Below are 18,157 nucleotides of genomic sequence, written 5' to 3'. Positions count from 1 at the left end.
ATTTGGTGGCTTTTCACTGTGTTTTCACATGGGGAAAGAGGAGTCTCTCTGGCGCCTTTTTTTGTTTTAAATAATGACACTAATCTCATGCTGGGCATGATGTACATGCCTGTAGTCCAACCTATTTGGAAGGCAGAGGCAGGAGGATTGCAAGTTTGAGTCACTTAGTGAGACCCTGACTTGAAATAAAAATTAAAAAGATTGAGATGCAGTTTAGTGCTTCCCTAGTATGTGGGAGGCCCTATGTTCAATGCCCAGTAAACCCCTCTCTCCCTATAAAAGGCATTAATGCCATCATGAGGTCTTTGCTCTAGTGACCTAATCATCTTCTCTGGCCCCATCTAATACTAATACCTTGGGGATTAGGATTTTAGCATATGAATTTTGGGGTCACCATAGCAGGTCAAGATTTCAGACAGGGTGGAGGGCTTGGACTGAACCAACCAGGGTCATGTGCTTGGACTGAACCAACCATTTCACATGTCTCTGAAAGAGCTTATTACTCACAGCCTTTAGGTCATTATTTTAAAAAGAAACCTGAAATATCTCACAAGGATTTTTCAGTTGTTTCCAGGTTATAATAGAATATGCATAATTTCTATTTGAACTGTAGTCTCCAGATTATCAGATCAAATATTTTCAGGCTGCCAACCTATAGGTAGACTTTTCTGTTAACAATTAAGTTTGTGAATCTTAGGTGGAGTGTACAAACAGAATCATCAGTGTATTTCCAAATTTCTTGTTTTATAATGCAATGAGAACACAGCTAGTTTCTGAGCAGCTTTGTTGGGCACAGTGAGAATTTCGTACCTGAATGATCCTCCTATCTGATAAGGTGCATCCATGAATGATAATGACTTTTTAGAATTATTTTTAGAAATAATAATTATTTTTAGAAAATAAAACGTTCATGTAGGCAAACTTAAGCAATCTCTGACAGAGAGATATGGTGGTATTGGACAGTGGTTTTCAAAGTCTATTCTCTTTAGATATGTTAGGGTTCTTCAACAAAATTTAAATCTGACAATGAAGATGGTTTAAGACTTTCATTTCCACTGTTGCCTCAGCTTAGATGAGGCATTTATCTGATGTGGGAGAAGCCTAACTTTAACCTGTGTTACTGCAGTGGTCCAGAGTGATAAGCAGGTTGTTTTGAAGATTTGATAGATATTTTGTGTCAGATAATATAGAACAGAAATTAATTAAATAATAACACTTTAATATTCTTTTAAAAAATTTGTTCTAATTATATGGGATAGCAGAATGCATTTTGATTCATTGTATACAAGTGGAGCACAACTTTTACTTAATATTCTTTTTTTTTAAGTTTTTTGTAGTTATAGATGGACAACATGCCTTTATTTGTTTATTTTTATGTGGTCCTGAGGAGTGAACCCAGTGCCTCACTCTGCCACTGAGCTACAGCCCCAGCCCTACTTACTTAATATTCTTTTTTTTAACACTCTTTTTAAAAATATTTATTTTTTAGATAAATATTGGACATAATATTTTATTTATTTTTATGTGGTGTTGAGGATCAAACCCAGGGCCTCGCATGTGCTAGGCGAGCGCTCTTCCACTGAGCCACAATCCTAGCCCCTACTTACTTAATATTCTTAACAAATTTATTTGAAGGAGAAATTATGTGTTTTTTTTTTTTTTTTTTTTTGTACCAAGGTGAAGGGTGATTGAATCTAGAGTGGTGTTTAACCACTGAGCCACATCTCTAGTTTCCCTGCCTCCCCCCTTTTTTGTATTTTATTTAGAGACAGGGTCTTGCTGAGTTGCTTAAGGACTTGCTAAATTGCTGACTTAGAATTTACAATCCCCTTGCCTCAGCCTCCAGAGCTGCTGGGATTACAGGTATGTTTCACCATTTCTGGCCAGAAATTATGTTTGATTTGTATAGTTCAATAAATCAAAAAGTAGAACTATTATATGTGTGTATTTATTTATTTAATTTTTGTACTGGGGATTGAACCTAGGGGCACTGAACCACCCCTTTTTATTTTTTATTTTGAGACAGGTCTCACTAAGTTACTTAGGGCCTTGGTAAATTACAGAGGCTGGCTTTGATCTTTTGATCCTCCTGCCTCAGCTGCCTTCTTTTTTTTTTTTTTCTGCCTGAGCCTTCTGAGCTACTAAGATTATAAGCATGTGCCACAGCACTATGCTTTTTTATTTTTCCTTTTTAGAAAATAACGTTCATGTAGGCAAACTTAAGGAATCTCTGTAAAGCAGAAGAAAATTTCAGGTGTTTTTTTTTTTTTTTAATTTATTTTATTTTTTTAAGAGAGAGAGAGAGAGAATTTTTTTAATATTTAGTTTTTTAGTTTTCAGCAGACACAACATCTTCGTTTGCATGTGGTGCTGAGGATCGAACCCGGGCCGCACGTATGCTAGGCGAGCGTACTATCGCTTGAGTCACATCCCCAGCCCTGTTTTGATTCTTGATTAACAGATTACTAGCACTTTATCTGAAGGATTGGTGATGTCTTTCTGTACAGACAGGTAGCCAGCTTTGTTTTCTTTTTTTTTTTTTTTCAATCCCAAAACAGATTTGTGAAAATTGTATTTGTTACACTGTGCAAACTTTTTACACATATAAAACTACCCTTTTCTGGAGGATGTTTCTAGTATTTCTTAGGTCATTTCCCCATACATATGTACATTGAAACCAGTATTAAAACCAACCCTACTTGGTTAAACCTTTTTCCCTTTTTTAGTTAAAAATCATGGAATTGTGTTTCTGAACAAAATTTGTATATCCAGCAATGTAAAATATACATATACAAGAATAAAGTAAAAAATCAGAATCCTTTTGAGGCTCTTATGTTTTAAAAATAATTTAAGTCTCAGAAGTTTGGAGTGGTTAGTGGTGTGCCTCTTCATTTACTTTTTGACTGGCTGTCTGTGATGATTGTGATGATGATAAAACTAAGTTGTTTGTGTTGCTGCTGTTGCCACCATAACCATGGGATAGTGCAAACATTGTAGCAGTTGTATTTGTTGTAGCTATCATTCAAGAAAAAGGAGAGCTGGAATCTCTGCTTGGAAGGTTTTGCTCATGTCTGTTCTCAAGCTTGCAACTCCATAAATTTCCTGGGGATCCGCCTGTTTTTGACTGACTGAACCTTGCTTAGAACCCCATTCCCATGGCTAGTGAGGATTACATTCTCCTGAAGTATCAGCATCCCCATTTTCTCTCCCTGTGCCAGAACCATATTTCCAGCCACTTACTGACATCTCCGTGAGAAAGTTCTCACAGGCATCTAAACAGAAATTTTTACCTTGCCCCCAAAACTTGATCTTGAAGTCTTGCAAGGGCCAACCAGTTGACAGCCTTACAGTCTATATCCTACATAAGCCAGAAACTTGGGAGTCATGCTGAATGCTTCTTTCCTTATTTTTTTCCTCTGTATTGGACACTTCTGTTGGCTTCCTCCTAAAATCCACTCTACTTTTTCATGGTTTATAGTAGTCTGCATAGGTTAGTTGATTTTAATCCTTGTCTGTCTGCCACAGTGACAGTTTCATGAATAGGCAGGCATTAAACCACAACCAAAGCTAATGTTCACCTTGACTATTATAGAAGTAGGCACTTGACCTAGGATGGTAAAATCAAACGAGAGCTCTAGAATCTGGTTGGAAGGGTGCGGGGAGAGAAAGTTCTTCCCCCATCAGCTTGAGGAAAAAGGGACTGGGAGAAAACATAACCAGGGTGCTATGGCGCTGGCTTGCACTTTCATGGGAGCTGTTAGATGACACCAACACCTGGAAGGCAGAATGGTGTGACCAGAGACCCATGTAAGCCTGTGAGTTGTGTAATCTATTACTGGTTCACTTCTGACCTGAGACCTTCATGCCAACTGAATCTCACAGTTCAGTCATCTACCTCACTCCATCTTAGTTCATATGGACGCTTTTCAGAGGGTTTTTTTTCTCACCATCATATTTAAAATAATGCACAAATCCTGTCACCATTCCTCATACTCATACCCATAGAAAGCTTTCTGTGGTTGTTGATCCTCTTCTTTGTCTTCCTTCTCCTTCTGTAGAACCCAGGGATCTCACACATGCCAGGCTGGTGCTCCAGCACTGAGCTATATCCTGGCCCTCTGGTTTTTTTTTTTTGGGGGGGGGGCGGGGGGAGTACCAGGGATTGAACTCAGGGGCCCTTGATTACTGAGTAACATCTCCAGCCCATTTTTGTATTTTATTTATAGACAGAGTCTCACTGAGTGCTTAGCACCTCCCTTTGGCTGAGGATAGCTTTGAACTTGTGATCCTCCAGCCACAGCCTTATAAGCTGCTGGGATTACAGGCGTGAGCCACTGCACCGGCCTTCTGTTCTTTCTAGCACACATCATTGCCTGAAATTTATGATCAATATCAACTTAGGGAAAGGCCTTAGGGGACTGAGTAGGGTAGGGCACCACCCTCATCTGTTCTTGGTAAACATTTCTCTTAAAGTAATCACATTCCTTAATAACAAATATATGTCTTTAAAACCTCCCATAGTCCCAATACCCCCAAATAACAAACTTTCCGCTGTATTTTCTATTCTGTTTTCTATGTTACATGTTTTGGGGGCAAGAGGGGATAACTATTGTAATCGTATCATATACCAGTTCCTGTTGTTTTCTTTTTCATTTCCATTATTGGTGTCTTGGATGAAGCTACTGATGATACACTGATAAAGCATGCAGGAAACATGAAGCTTAGCTGGATGAGTACACAAGAAGTCAGAAAAATAAGCATTTAAAATATCAGTGGGCTGGAAAGGTGGGCTAAGCCTACAAATATGAAATTTAGCAGTTAGCATTAGACTTCACTTATCAATTCAGAAGTATGAATTAAGGAAGACATATTTTAGGCATATAAAGATCTAAGAACTTTGTCAAGAAACAAAGTTCACAAGTCAAATAACAAAAATAGGGCTGGGGATGTGGCTCAAGCTGTAGCGCGCTCGCCTGGCATGCGAGCGGCCCGGGTTCGATCCTCAGCACCACATACAAACAAAGATGTTGTGTCCGCCGAGAACTAAAAAATAAATATTAAAAATTCTCTGTCTCTCTCTCTCTCTCACCTCTCTTTTAAAAAAAAAAAACCTAATGGAATTTTCGACTGCATCAATACAGGTATAGGTCTGGTTATGGTTAATATTGGTTAGTTTTTACCTAAGAATTCAGTATAGTGGTAAAATAAATAAGGAGACACTGAAGGAGGAAGACTGGTGTCTAAAGTGTTTTTTTTTTTTTTAATTTACTGTCAGAATTATTATCTCAGAGTTCTTTTTTTTTTTTTTTTTTTTTTTGTGGTAATGGCAATTAAACCCCAGGGATACTCTACCACTGAGCTATATCCATTCCTACCCTGTTTTTTGGTACTGGGGATTGAAAAAAAAAAATCATACCACTGGCTGGGGAAGTGGCTCAGTGGCTCAGTGGCTAAGCACCGCTGGGTTCAATTTGTGATACAAAAAAAAAAAAAAATCAGAGGCACTTTATCACTGAACTACACCTCTAGTACTTTTTATAAAGTTATTATAAATTGTTATAAAATTATAAAATGTCTTTGTAGATTATTGTGAAATTGAGGTACCCTTTTGTGCTGTGGAACATTAGAATTTATTCTTCCTGGGTTGGGGCTGTAGCTCAGTGGCAGAATGCTTGCCTAGCATGCCTGAGGCACTGGGTTCGATTCTCAGCACCACATAAAAAATAAAATAAATAAAGGCATTCTGTCCATCTACAACTACCAAAAAAAAAAAAAAAAAAAAAAAAAAAAGAAATTCCTGTTAAGTCTGTTTTGGTAGTCATCATTGAGGCTAGCCTGGAACTTGGGATTCTCCTGCCTTAGCCTCCCAAGTTGCTAGGATTACAGGCATGTGCCACCAGGCCTGGCTGTCACATATGTAGGTTCTTTATTTAATATATGAGATTGGCAATTATGTGGAGATTGAGACCTAACACCAGAATTATTTGAATTAGAAATCCCTGCATTCCTGAAAACTGATTTCAAATAGCCTTCCTCTTTTTTCTTTTTAATTGACAGAATTGTCCATATTGTAGAATACAGTGTGATAATTTAATATGTGCATATAATATGTAATAATTAGAATTTCCATCTCAAATATTTGTCATTTCATTGGGTTGGGAACTTTCTTTGCTTTTTTTTTTTTTGTGGTGCTAGGGATAGGCAAGCGCTACCACTGAGCTGCATCCCAAGCCCTGGGTTGAGAACTTTCAAATTCCTGTCTTTTAGTTTATTATAAAAAGATAGAGGCAGAGGCAGGAGAATAGCAAGTTCAAAGACACCCTCAGCAACTTAGTGAGACCCTGTTTCAAAATAAACACTAAAAAGGGCTGGGGAAGTGACTCAGTGGCTAAGCACCCCTGGGTTCATTTTGTGGTACAAAAAAGAAAAAAAATCTTAAATTGTTGTGAAATCTAGGCACCCTTTTGTGCTGTGGAACATTAGAATTTATTCCTCCTATCTAAATCTATTTTGGTACCCGTTGCCCAACTTCTTTCTTTTCTTCCAGCCCCCTACCCTAACCCTAACTCTACTGATCATGATTCTCGTCTCTCTTATGAAATAAGATTTTTAAGCTTCCATATAGGTGAGAGCATGTACCTGTCTTTCTAGTCTGGCTTATTTCATATAACATAATGGCCTTTTGTTCCATCCATGTTGTTGTGAATAACAGGATTTCATTTTTTTATTCTGAATAATTTTCCTTTGTGTATGTATGCCACATTTTCTATATCCATTTACCTATGAGGGACAATTGGTTCCATATCCTTTGTTTGGTCCTGGTATTTTACTCAGGACCATATTACCACTGAGCTACATCCTTAGTGATTTTTAAAATTTTGAGACAGGGTCTTACTAATTGCTGAGACTGGCCTCCAATTTGTGATCTACCTGCCTCAGCCTCCCAAGTTGCTGGGATTTCAGGTGTACACCAAGTTTCATACTTTAACTATTGTGAATAGTATTTCCATTGTAAATAGTGCTGCAGTAAATATGGAAATGCAGGTATTACCCACAATTTTTTACTCTAAAACTGGGCCCTTTGTCCCTTGAAATTATGGAACCATTACTGGAACTAAGTACTGATTGAGCAACAAATGTGTATTCTTGGCCAAGAATAGGAGAAGTGGGAGCAAACTTGCAAATGGACTTTTTCACCCATTGGGTGTCAGGAGGTTATAGATATGGAGAAGAAAAAAAAGGAGGAAATAAGATAATATGGGTATTTATGTCTTTTCTGGGAATGGGTAGAGATTGGAGGAATTTTGTGAACCTACAAATCCTGCACTTAAATTCTCCTCTTTTTTCTTCTTTTATGGTTCTCTCTGGTTGTCATTTTCATAGCTTTTGTCAGCAGCTGTCCTGGAGCTAGGAGGGTGTCATTTAGCATGTAGATGAGATTATAATGAAGTTAGAAGTTGTCTGGAGGGCACTCTGGCAGCCATTTTCGATTCAGCCAGTTGACAGCATCCCTTCTGGAGGCGAGCTTCCGGTCAACAGGCATCCTGCTGTCAAAGATGAGGAAAATTGGGGCAGGGTAGGAATACTGTTCGGCTACCTAGGCAATACATTTAATTTCTTTTGGATAAGTACCCAGAAATGGGATAGCTGGATCATGTGGTAGTTCTGGTCCTCTTTTTTTGAACTCTTTTGTGGACCTCCAGATCCTGCACTTAAATTCCCTTCTATCACATAGGATACATTTGGCCACAATAGCTAATAGAGAAGGGGAGATGAAGGTAGGAATACCAGCCACAATCCTGTAATGTCTTGTATAGAATGCAAAAATTTAAGAATACAAAAATCGTTGAATATGCTAAAATGTCGCCCATCTATAACTGCCATTTAAAAAAACCCTGGGATTCTCTCTGAATGTTTGTCTGTGTTTGCTTGTACAAATGTGGTGACCTACTTAGTGGCTTTGTTCCAGGTGCTGGAGCTGCAGTGGTGAGGAAGTCAACATGGCTGCCCACTCAAAGATGCTGGTCTAGAGGAGGAGAGTACACAGTGAGGCGAGCACTTGAGGGAAGATTGAGACACCCAGGCATTAGGGAGGGTTTGGTGAGAAAGGAGTTTCTTTCTTTCTTTCTTTTTTTTTTTTTTTTTTTTATTTTTATTTTTTAGTGTTGATGGACCTTTATTTTATTCATTCATTTATATAAGGTACTGAGAATCAAACCCAGTGCCCACACATGTGAGGCAAGCACTCTACTGTTGAGCCACAACCCCAGCCCCAAGAAAGGGGTTTCTTAAAGGATAGATCAGAATTAGCCAGAAGAGGTGGGTTTCAGAAAAATGTGGTTTGCAGAGTGTTCTAGGTAGGAACCCATGAGCAAAAGGCCTAAAAGTAAGAAACTTTTCTAGGTACCTACTCTCAGAATGATTTCAGGAGACAAGGCTGGAAGGGTACACAAGATTCCCATTCCAGAGTGGCTTACAGGCCATTTGAAAAAGTTTAGACATATTCTGTGAGCATAGGGTATCTCTGGTAGAAGTTCATGACAAGGAATTAGACAGATTTTTTATTTTTTAATGGGAAGGTGGATTTGCTACTGTGTCAAGAGTGGGATGGGAGTGGATTTTATGGCAACATCTGGTAAGCATTTGAATATATGGGTCTGCAGTTCAAGAATGGTTGAGGACTGGGAATGTAGTTCAGTGGTAGAATGCTTGCCCAGGATGTGTGAGGCCCTGTGTTTGATCCTTATCACTGCAAAATAAACCCCCAAACATTTGAGGCTTGAGAGCGGGTGGTAGAAGGAGAAGAGGAAAGCTTGGGACCAGTCCCTGAGGACAGGCCGAGGAGGAGAAAACTGCTAAAGAGAAGCCCATCTACAGATGGCCAGGCCAGAGAGGCAGGTGGGGAACCAGGAGGATGTGCTATTTAGAAGCCAAAGGAAGAATGTTGTTTGTTTGATAATAGCATTGAAAGCTGCTGAGAAATTCAGCCAGAAGAAAACAGAGTTCCCAGAGGGTTTAGTGATGAGGTCATTGTTGACCTGGGAGAGTCACTTCAGTGGAATGAGTGGGGATGAAGTTGTGTTGCTGTGGTTTGAGAAATGATGCACTCAGGGAGGGGATGTGATATGTCGGCTCTTCACAAAGGTTTCCCCACACCGCTCTGGTACTGGGGATTGAACCCAGGGCCTCACCCATGCTAGGCAAGCATTCTACCCCTGAGCTATACCCCCATACTTCCCAAAGATTTCTTTCTAAAGTGAGGAAGAAGGTGTATTATCAGTTAGATGTGCTGTCAGAAGTTGTTTGTTATTGAACCTGTATAGGTTGTGTAAGTAAGGGCTGTGGAGAGGAAGCAGTGAGAACAGGGAAGGTAATCAGTGGAGTGAGTCCCTGAGAGGTGGGAGTATGGGCATGGCGAGCGAGCTTATGGCCATCTCCCTGTGGCTTTCCAGGGAACAAGTACTCTTCTGTGGAAGGCTTTCTGGGCCCATGGCAGTCAGTGCTGCATCCTCTGCAGAGGCCCCTGTGGCTCTTTGTAAATGGTATTGTCTGAGGCAAAATAGTCCACAGCCAGTTAGTTCTTATTAAAGAAAAAAGGGGGGCTGGCTGGGGTGGTGGCTCAGTGGTACAGTGCTTGCCTAGCATGCATGAGGCACTGGGTTTGATCCTTGGCACCACATTAAAAAAAACAAAAAACCAAAACTAATGTATCCACATAAAACTAAAGATACATAAATAAATAAATATTTTAAAAAAATTTTTAAATTGTTCTTTTTAGTTACACATGACAGTAGAATGTATTGTGTCATATCATGCATACATGGAATATAACTTCCTATTCTTGTGGTTATATATGATGTGGAGTTATACTGGTTGTATATTCATATATGAACATAGGAAAGTTATATTTGATTCATTCTACTATCTTTCCCATTCCCATCCCATTCTCCTCTGTCCAATCCAGTAAATCAGTCCACCCTGTCCTGCCTATTGTGAGTCAGCATCCGCTTATCAGAGAAAAAATTCAACCTTTGTTTTTTTGGGATTGGCTTATTTCACTTAGCATTATAGTCTCCAGTTCCATCCACTTATCAGCAAATGCCATAATTTCATTCTTCTTTATGATGAGTAAAATTCTCATTGTGTATATATACCACTCTGTTGGATTTTAAAAAGGTGAATCTGCTGCAAATTTGTCTTCTTGTATCCTGGCTTAACTAAATTTACTTTCTATATATCCCAGTATTGATGTGAGGCTTTAGAGGACAGGATGGCCATATTGGGAATGATTCTGTTGGGACTCAGAAAACAGTATCCTAAAGTATGGTACTGACAAGAAATCTCAGGATACAGAAAAGGAAAGGTAGACTGTTTCACAAGAGAAGTGCCCAGGAGCTATTGGGATGCAGGAAATGCCCAGGAGACTTTGCAGAGAAAAACATGCATTCCTGAGCATGATAGTCCAGGTCCTTAATCTGCACCTTTGGCCTGTGCTCTTGACCTATGCCCTTGCCTGTAAAAAGTAACTTGAGGGTAGTGTGCAAGCACTGGAAAACTGGTGCCAACTGTGTAGCTCCACCCTGGATTCACCTTAGTTTAGCTACTAGCAACTGTCCCTCTATAAATATTGATAACTCCACACCAAAGAGTTGCTATCTCTCCCTCTGGAGATGGCCCACATTCTCCCTTGCATGTGTATTGTTTTACCCCCAGAAGCTTTTCATTCTCAAGATAGCCCACATTCTCCCTTGAATGTGTCTCTGCTTTCCTAAGTAAACCTTTGTGCCTCTAACACATGCTGAAATTGTTTTCCATTATGTAAGCCAAGGACCCTGCTTGTCCTGAGTCAAGGTCCCCCTTGGACCTAACGTGACATATCTTATTCTGGCAACCTAGATGAGGTGGTTCATGAGGCACTGACTTTGGTAAGTTTTCCTCAATACTTTCTTTCTATCTTGGCTGTGACTTATTCTGTGTAAGCTCTGGTACTTCTAATTTCTTCCTCTGCTTCTTTCACTTTCAAAGGCCAAAGAGCATAAGCTCTATTCACCTTTATGCCATGGTCCCATTTTGGGTGACTGGGGAAACCTGGAGCTGTGTAGATGCAAGTGACAGTGGGGTGCCAGCCTTGATATCTCTGTGTCTTCAAACTCGTTTAAAACTGAAGGAGCTTAATGATCTCCCTTAAAATCCTGTCTTCTCCTGTTCTTACACTGTATTGCAGGATTACTTGTAGGTTTCTCAGGTGTCTTGCTAAACCTGTCTCTCCTTTTCTTGGCGGAAAGCCCTTTTCTCCCTTAGAAGATGAGTGCTTATTCATGAAACTGCCAAAGATAGGAGACGCCTTGGCCAGCATACCTGGTTCATGGGCAAGAGGGAACACAAGTTGCTGATCTGGAAGCCACTGGGATGGTCTTCCAGTGTCTTGAGTGTCCCCTTGTTTTGTCAAACATGAGATTCACCTGAGGCCTTGTTGCAGGGACCTGGCCAATCAAGGATGCTACCTCCATTAATCACCACATTCAGACCCTATACAGTAAGTGGCCAATCTCTTAATTCTTTATAAACTTCTGCTATGAATCTAAGTTCTGAGAAGGAACTCTTGTGCTAGCTTTCCTTATTCCCTTCTCTAAGCTGCCTTTGCGGTCTCATGTTTCATGCCTCAGCTAGTCCGGTCTGCAGTACAACTGCTGTTGGCTAGGAAACACTCTGAGTCCTTTGTTTTAACTAAAACCATGTGATTCTTGAGTTTATTTTATATTCTCTACTTGTTTTGGAGAAATAAATTATTCTAATCTTAACCTGTTGCTTTAGTAGATATAGCCCTGAAGAAACTGTCCTCCTCTCTATCTGACCTCTTATATTTTTTAAATATTTTTTTAGTGGTCGGTGGACGCAGTATCTTTATTTATTTATTTTTATGTGGTGCTGGGGATTAAACCCAGTGCCAGGCATGTGTTCTACCACTGAGCCATGACTCCGGCCCCCTGACCTCTTATTTTAGTCAAGATAAATAAACCTACTCTGCTGGTACTATCTAACAGAAATGGCAGCCTCACCTTCAGGGGACAGCAATTGCTATACTTTAGAAATGATTGCCACAAGGCCTTTGAAGTCCTTCTTGGTCATGAGATAAAATGTCAGCTATAAACAAATCTTTCTATTGTCACTTACTTGACTTTGTCCTATCCCAAAATACCTCAGAAACTAAGAGTTTACAGGGCTAAAAGTTAACAGGGCTTTCTTTCCATAGACTGGGTTTTTGTGTCCTCACTGTTTAAAAAACAAACATCAGCAGCAACAAAATTCTCAAGTACACCTAGATTACTTGAGATCATAGGGGTCTTCTTCTCAGGATATTCTTTTCATAAAGAACCTCTTTTCTTGGGGCTGATAGGGGCTATAAAGCACCCTGAGAACTGCTTATAGGATGAGAATGCTTCTATTGCTGATAAATTTGCAGACCTAAAACCTGGAGGCTACAGTGTGGGACAGATTTCAAAGTTTGATTCCCATAGGGAATTTAAGTACCCAAGACCGATTTTTTTGTTTTCCCTTCTTTTCAGAAAACCACAAGAAAACCTTTGAAGCATGCCAATTTCAAGATTATGGGTAATTCAGTGTCTGTCCCTAAGAACTCACCACTCAGGTGTATAATAAATAATTAGAGTTATTTTGAAATGGAGGATTTAAAAAGAAATTGGTCCCCCCTACCCCGTAACATGTCTTGTCCTCTATATAAATTAGATCTCTGTTCATTTTCTTTTCCTGTCTACAGAACAAGTCTGTCTGTGCACCCCTCCCCCACCCCAGTCTGCTGTCTCTTTTTTTTTTTTTTAATATTTTTTAGTTGTCAGTGGACCTTTATTTTATATATTTATATTCGGTGCTGAGAATCAAACCCAGTGTCTCACACATGCTGGGCAAGTGCTCTACCACTGAGCCACAACCCCGGCCTCCCTGGTCTGTTGTGTTTAAAAACAAAAACCTTGGTTATTCAAATTGTTTTCTTAAGCAGTTATTCAAGGGCTAACTCTCAGACTCATTTGGGATTAAAGGAAAGAGAAGAAGTCTTCCCCTTTAGAGGATCCTAAAGAGTGGGATAAACAGTGGTGATGGTGGACATGGATCTACCTCATAGATGGACAAATGACCACCAGAACTATTGATTCACTGTGTGCCATGATTGGTAGACCTTGCCTTGTTCACCAACTGCATGGCCTTCCCCTGTCTGTGTCCTCTATTTTATAATCTATTGTTCATTGTGTCACATGATAGAGATCTGTGAAAGAACTGTTTTGGTTTCTGGAATTCCAAATTTGGGGTGTACTCCAAGTGAGCTTTAGCTTCTTTGCCCTCTGTCTTTGGGTACCCAACAGCTGGCAAACTGTAAAAACAGAGGTTCTGTCTTTATTTCTGTTCCTTTGCCTGTCTCGTGAGACATTTTCTTTTCTGCTACTTGGTTAAAGGGGATATCTGACTCATTGGTGAGTCTATGGAAAGAAAGCTCTGTAAACCCTTAGCTTTGACTTTTGTGCAGCCAGCATACAAGCTTCTAACAAAGAGTTCTAAAAATCACAATAGGCAGAAATTATATTAACATCAAGTTTTAGAAATCTTAAAGGAGACTTTTCAGGTTAGATGAGTATTGAAAGTGCTTTTTGTTGTCATTGAAGGTCTACATCTGATTAAAAAACAAATTGGCTTACAAGGACTTATCAACTAGATTTTCAAAATATGATTTTCCAAACCCTGAGATGCTCTTGTACATCAGGTAATAAGTCTGTGTCCTTAGACCAGACTTCTGTTTGTAAGGATCTCTCCCTGATAATTAGCTTTTGTTTTTTTAGTTGAAGATGGACACAAAACCTTTATTTTATTTATTTATTTTCATGTGATGCTGAGGATCAAATCCAGTGCCTCACATGTGCTAGGCAAACACTCCACCACTGAGCTACAATTCCAGTCCCTTGATTAGCTCTTAAAATAGGAAAAGATATTAATTTAAGACTGTATAACAAGCCTCACTTTTAAACCTTTTGCTTTCAGCTCGGTGAAGTGGCACATGCCTGTAATCTCAGTGACTCTGGAGGCTGAAGCCGAAGGATCTCAAGTTCAAAGCCAGTCTCAGCGATTTATTAAGGCCCTCAGCAACTTAGCTAGACCACCCTCTCAAAATAAAACATAAAACTGGGTGTGATGGCTCTTGCCTATAATCTCAATGACTTGGGAGGCTGAGGCAGGAGGACTGTGAGTTCAAAGCCAGCTTCAGCAACAGTGAGGCGTTAAGCAACTCAGTGAGACATTGTCTCTTAATAAAATACAAATAGGGCTGGGAATGTGGCTTAGTGGTCCAGTACCCTGAGTTCAATCCCCAGTACCCCCAACCCCTGAAAAAAAAACATTAAAAATGGGCTAGAATGTATCTTAGTGCCCTTTGGGTTCAGTCCCCCATTACCGCCCTCCCCCCAAAAAAACCCCTACAAAAACACAACCAAAAAAATCTTTTGCTTTCACTGGGCCTTTGCCTATACCCTTCTCAGGGACATTTAAACTAAGTACTGTGTATCTTTGAGAGGTGAATTTTCTACTGTGTTTCATCTAAGTCATACCTTTAAAAGTGCAGATTTGAGATAAAGACTGCTTAGGACTGTGGTAATCATATCAACAGATTAGTTTTAAAAAACTGGCAAATGGTAAATCTAAATGAAAGCTATAAAATCTTTGTTTTCTTTCTCTCTATATATATTTAAAATATTTTTTAGTTTTAGTTGGATACAATATCTTTACATTTAATGTGGTGCTGAGGGTTGAACCTAGTGCCTTGTGCATGCTAGGTGAGCACTCTATCACTGAGCTACTACTACCCCAGCCCCTTCTTACTATATTTTATATACATTTGTGTATGTGTGTATTGTATGTTGTGTCTGTATGGTACCAAATTTACTTATAAACAAGTGCTCATAAAATTTAAAAAATGGATCCAAATACCTTTTAGTTCAGAACTGCCTTAAAAAACAAAGATTTTTTTGTGTTTTATCAAGATAATTCTTGTGTCTCTTAGGTTTTCATTACTCAAAAGCAAGAATTAGCATTTATTTAGTCTTAAATGATACCTATATTTCTAATTAAACATTACTTTAGCTTATTTTGATATATTTGACACCCTACATATCTGAGTGGAGATGTGTATACATCTGAAGGCTAAACGTGGTATATCTGAGCTTTGTCTAATATTATAGAAATTTGTAAAGTTAAAGATATATAGGTAACTGACAAGTGCTCTCTTTTATGAAGTGCTTTGTTATTGTATCTATGAGATGCTCTTGTACATCAGGTAATAATTCTGTGTCCTTAGACCAGGTTCCTAAGCTTGTAAGAGGTCTACAGCTATTTTTGATCTTTGTCAGTGCTGTTAACCTATACAAACCTGTTAGATGCACATAATTATAGTTGTCCTATGGAAACAGATTCCAAATGTAAAAACTAAGTTCACACACACACACACACACACACACACACACACAGAGACACACACAGGTCTTTTGTGTAGCTGTTCCACCAATTATTACTGCCTTCTTGGTATGTTAAATGTATTTGTTTCCCATGGATATAGTAAGCTTTCTAAAATGGAAAATAGGAAAACACTTTACCAAGCTGGTGTCCTTCAAACTAAAATTGTTAGTAGGCACAACCTTTTTTAGGTTTATGTTTGATTGATTGATTAGGAAAGATTGATTATCATATCACAGAAGGGAAGATTGGAGTTGACACCACATCCAGAATACATAATACAAATTGTGTTATGACTATCATCTTTGAGAAAAGATATATTGGATGTGCCCAAACTTGGCATTCCAAATTGTTTCACTCTGATAATTAAAAAGATTGGACATTGGTCCTCTAGGGAAGTACATCTATAAACAAGTATGTTCTACTTTATTTTTAAAACATTTTATTTATTAAATGGGGATTTATTTTGTCATTTAATATTTTGTAATTAGATAAAAGTAACCTGTTGTCAGTAAGTTACATGGAGAATTACGTTATTCTTTACATTGGGGTGGAAACTTACGTAAATTTTTGAAAAGATAATAACCTGTTTGACTTAAAGGTTAGTAATAGAAAACATAAAAAACATTTTGTTGCTTTTTCCATAAAGAAAGGTCCTCTCTCTAGGAATTCCTGAACCTCTGGTGATAGCATTTTGACATGCTGAGTATTGTGAACTCAAGATCAGACCTGTGACATCTCTGACCCTCTCCCACCCTTGTGAAGAGCAGGGAGACACTTTCCGTGAAATTCCTCTAACTACCTAAAGACTCCTGAAGATAGTCAGTTGTTTTCAGTCACTTCCCAGACATCTCATCAGCTAGGAGAGAGGGACTTGTATCACAGAAGGGAAGATTGGAATTGACACCACATCCAGAGCCTGGATGGATTTTGTTCTCTTGAATTCATTCATCATTTCCTTTCTCAAATTATTTACATCCTTCCACACTTCCCTATCCCCTGGGAAGAGGGTATATAAGCTTCTAAATCTTGGGGGTTAATGGATACTCATTCTCCTGTAATTGCCCCCTTTCCCCTATAGGTAATAAATATGTATGCCTTTTCTCTTGGTCTGTCTTGTCAGTTTTTTCCCAGCAGGTTCAATCATGAAACTTCCTAGGGTAGAGAGGAATTTGCCTTTGCCCCTTTAATTCTAAATTTTTTCAGAGAAGGGCACTTCCTCTTTGGTCTTTTGTTTAGATAGTTGACTTTATCAAATGGAGGTTAGCATTAGAAAGGCTAGAAATATTTATTATTCCTACTAGTGTGTGTATGTGAATGTCCCCCGCGCCCCCCCCCCCCTTCCTGTAATGAGTCAGAGGAAAACCTGCTTGGCTTTCTCATTGAGAGGGACACATAAGCATCCGTGGTACTTCTTAAAAATCCTCTGCTTTTAGCAGTTTCTTTCCCAGAGACCTGTCTGCGTAAGTGGGGGAGTTATCCTAGCAGATGGCCACAGGCTTGTTGAAGATGGCAGAGTTGGTATTTAGCAGAAAGGTTAGGCTCACACTAATGACTTTGTTCCGGGAGAAGGCTTGCAATTTGCATATAAAATAGTGTTAAAAACCACCTTTTAAGTTATGGAGTCACTCAGTAAGTGAAACATGAATTTGAATGCAGTGCCAGTGGTAAGGATAGAAAGATTAGAAGCATAAATACCTAGTGCATTAAACTCCAATTAAAAGTGAAATTTCCTTGAACATGAAAGAAGGAAGAAATAAAAGCCTAATGGATGCTTTACCCAGGTTTTAGCTTCTCTTAGGCAGACATAAATATTTTCTAAAGTGAGATAGAAAATGGAGTATGCATCTTGTAAAGAAATGGGTGTGAGCAGGGTATGTTTAGCTTGTTTAGTTAGGAGAGTGCTTTACCACTGAGCTACATCGCCAACCACACTCTTTCAGGTCAGGCTCTGACTGTTGCCATTTGTGGCATCATTACAGAATCTGGAGAAATATTGAGGCAGGATGGTGACACTGTCGATGTCCAAAGGGGAGCTTCAAAAGACTGCTGCCCAGGAAGCTTTTGTGAGTCCTCAGGCAATCTTGAGAATTAAGAGGGAGTGAGAAGGTAGGAGCCAAACAGGGTTTCCGCCTAGAGAGTAATAGTGAAAATAAGTTCTACCTAGCTGTGTGGACTGAGCTAGGTCCCTCCCCAGGAAGACTCAGACCTTGACACAGGAACTTCCTCTCCAACCGCTGCCTCTCTATGTGCAGTGCCCTCCATGCTCCCAGCCTCCTGTTGAAGGCAGACTTCTGTGCACTTCTGAGCCCATATGGGGCTAAGTTGGTGGAGGCATGAGGGCCCCTGGAACACTACTCAAGGAGCTTTTTGAGTATGAATTTCTCCCCAAATGCTGATGACTCTTACTGGGCCCTTGTTCCCCAGAACTCTCCATATGTCATCACCCCAAGTGCTTCCTCCTTTCCCTACAGGGCTTCTGTGAGCCAAAAGGAGGGAGGCCTCAGTCCCCCCAACCCCCACCCCAACCCTGCCGTTTGAGCAGCACTCTTATTTCCTGTTTATAACAGCATTGCTACCCTCTTGGGAAATGGCTTAGGAATTGTGGGAGGATGGGCGGTGGTTGAGGTGGAATCTGAGAGGG

General features: G+C 39.5%; 1 protein-coding gene and 1 long non-coding RNA gene across 2 annotated transcripts in view; both read left to right on the top strand.

Moving 5' to 3' along the window:
• Positions 1 to 18,157, top strand: part of Cds2 (CDP-diacylglycerol synthase 2) — a 63,651-nt gene that overhangs the window by 20,241 nt on the left and 25,253 nt on the right. The gene's annotated exons all lie outside the window — the stretch shown is intronic.
• Positions 11,220 to 14,195, top strand: LOC144378063 (uncharacterized). The gene is made up of 2 exons (XR_013439569.1): positions 11,220 to 11,536; positions 14,050 to 14,195. It is a non-coding gene; the product is annotated as an uncharacterized LOC144378063 (long non-coding RNA).

This window comes from Ictidomys tridecemlineatus, chromosome 5 (assembly GCF_052094955.1).
Source record: "Ictidomys tridecemlineatus isolate mIctTri1 chromosome 5, mIctTri1.hap1, whole genome shotgun sequence".
Lineage (NCBI taxonomy): Eukaryota > Metazoa > Chordata > Mammalia > Rodentia > Sciuridae > Ictidomys > Ictidomys tridecemlineatus.
The sequence above is the reverse complement of the archived record's forward strand: the minus strand, read 5'-3'. Positions and strand labels throughout refer to the sequence as shown.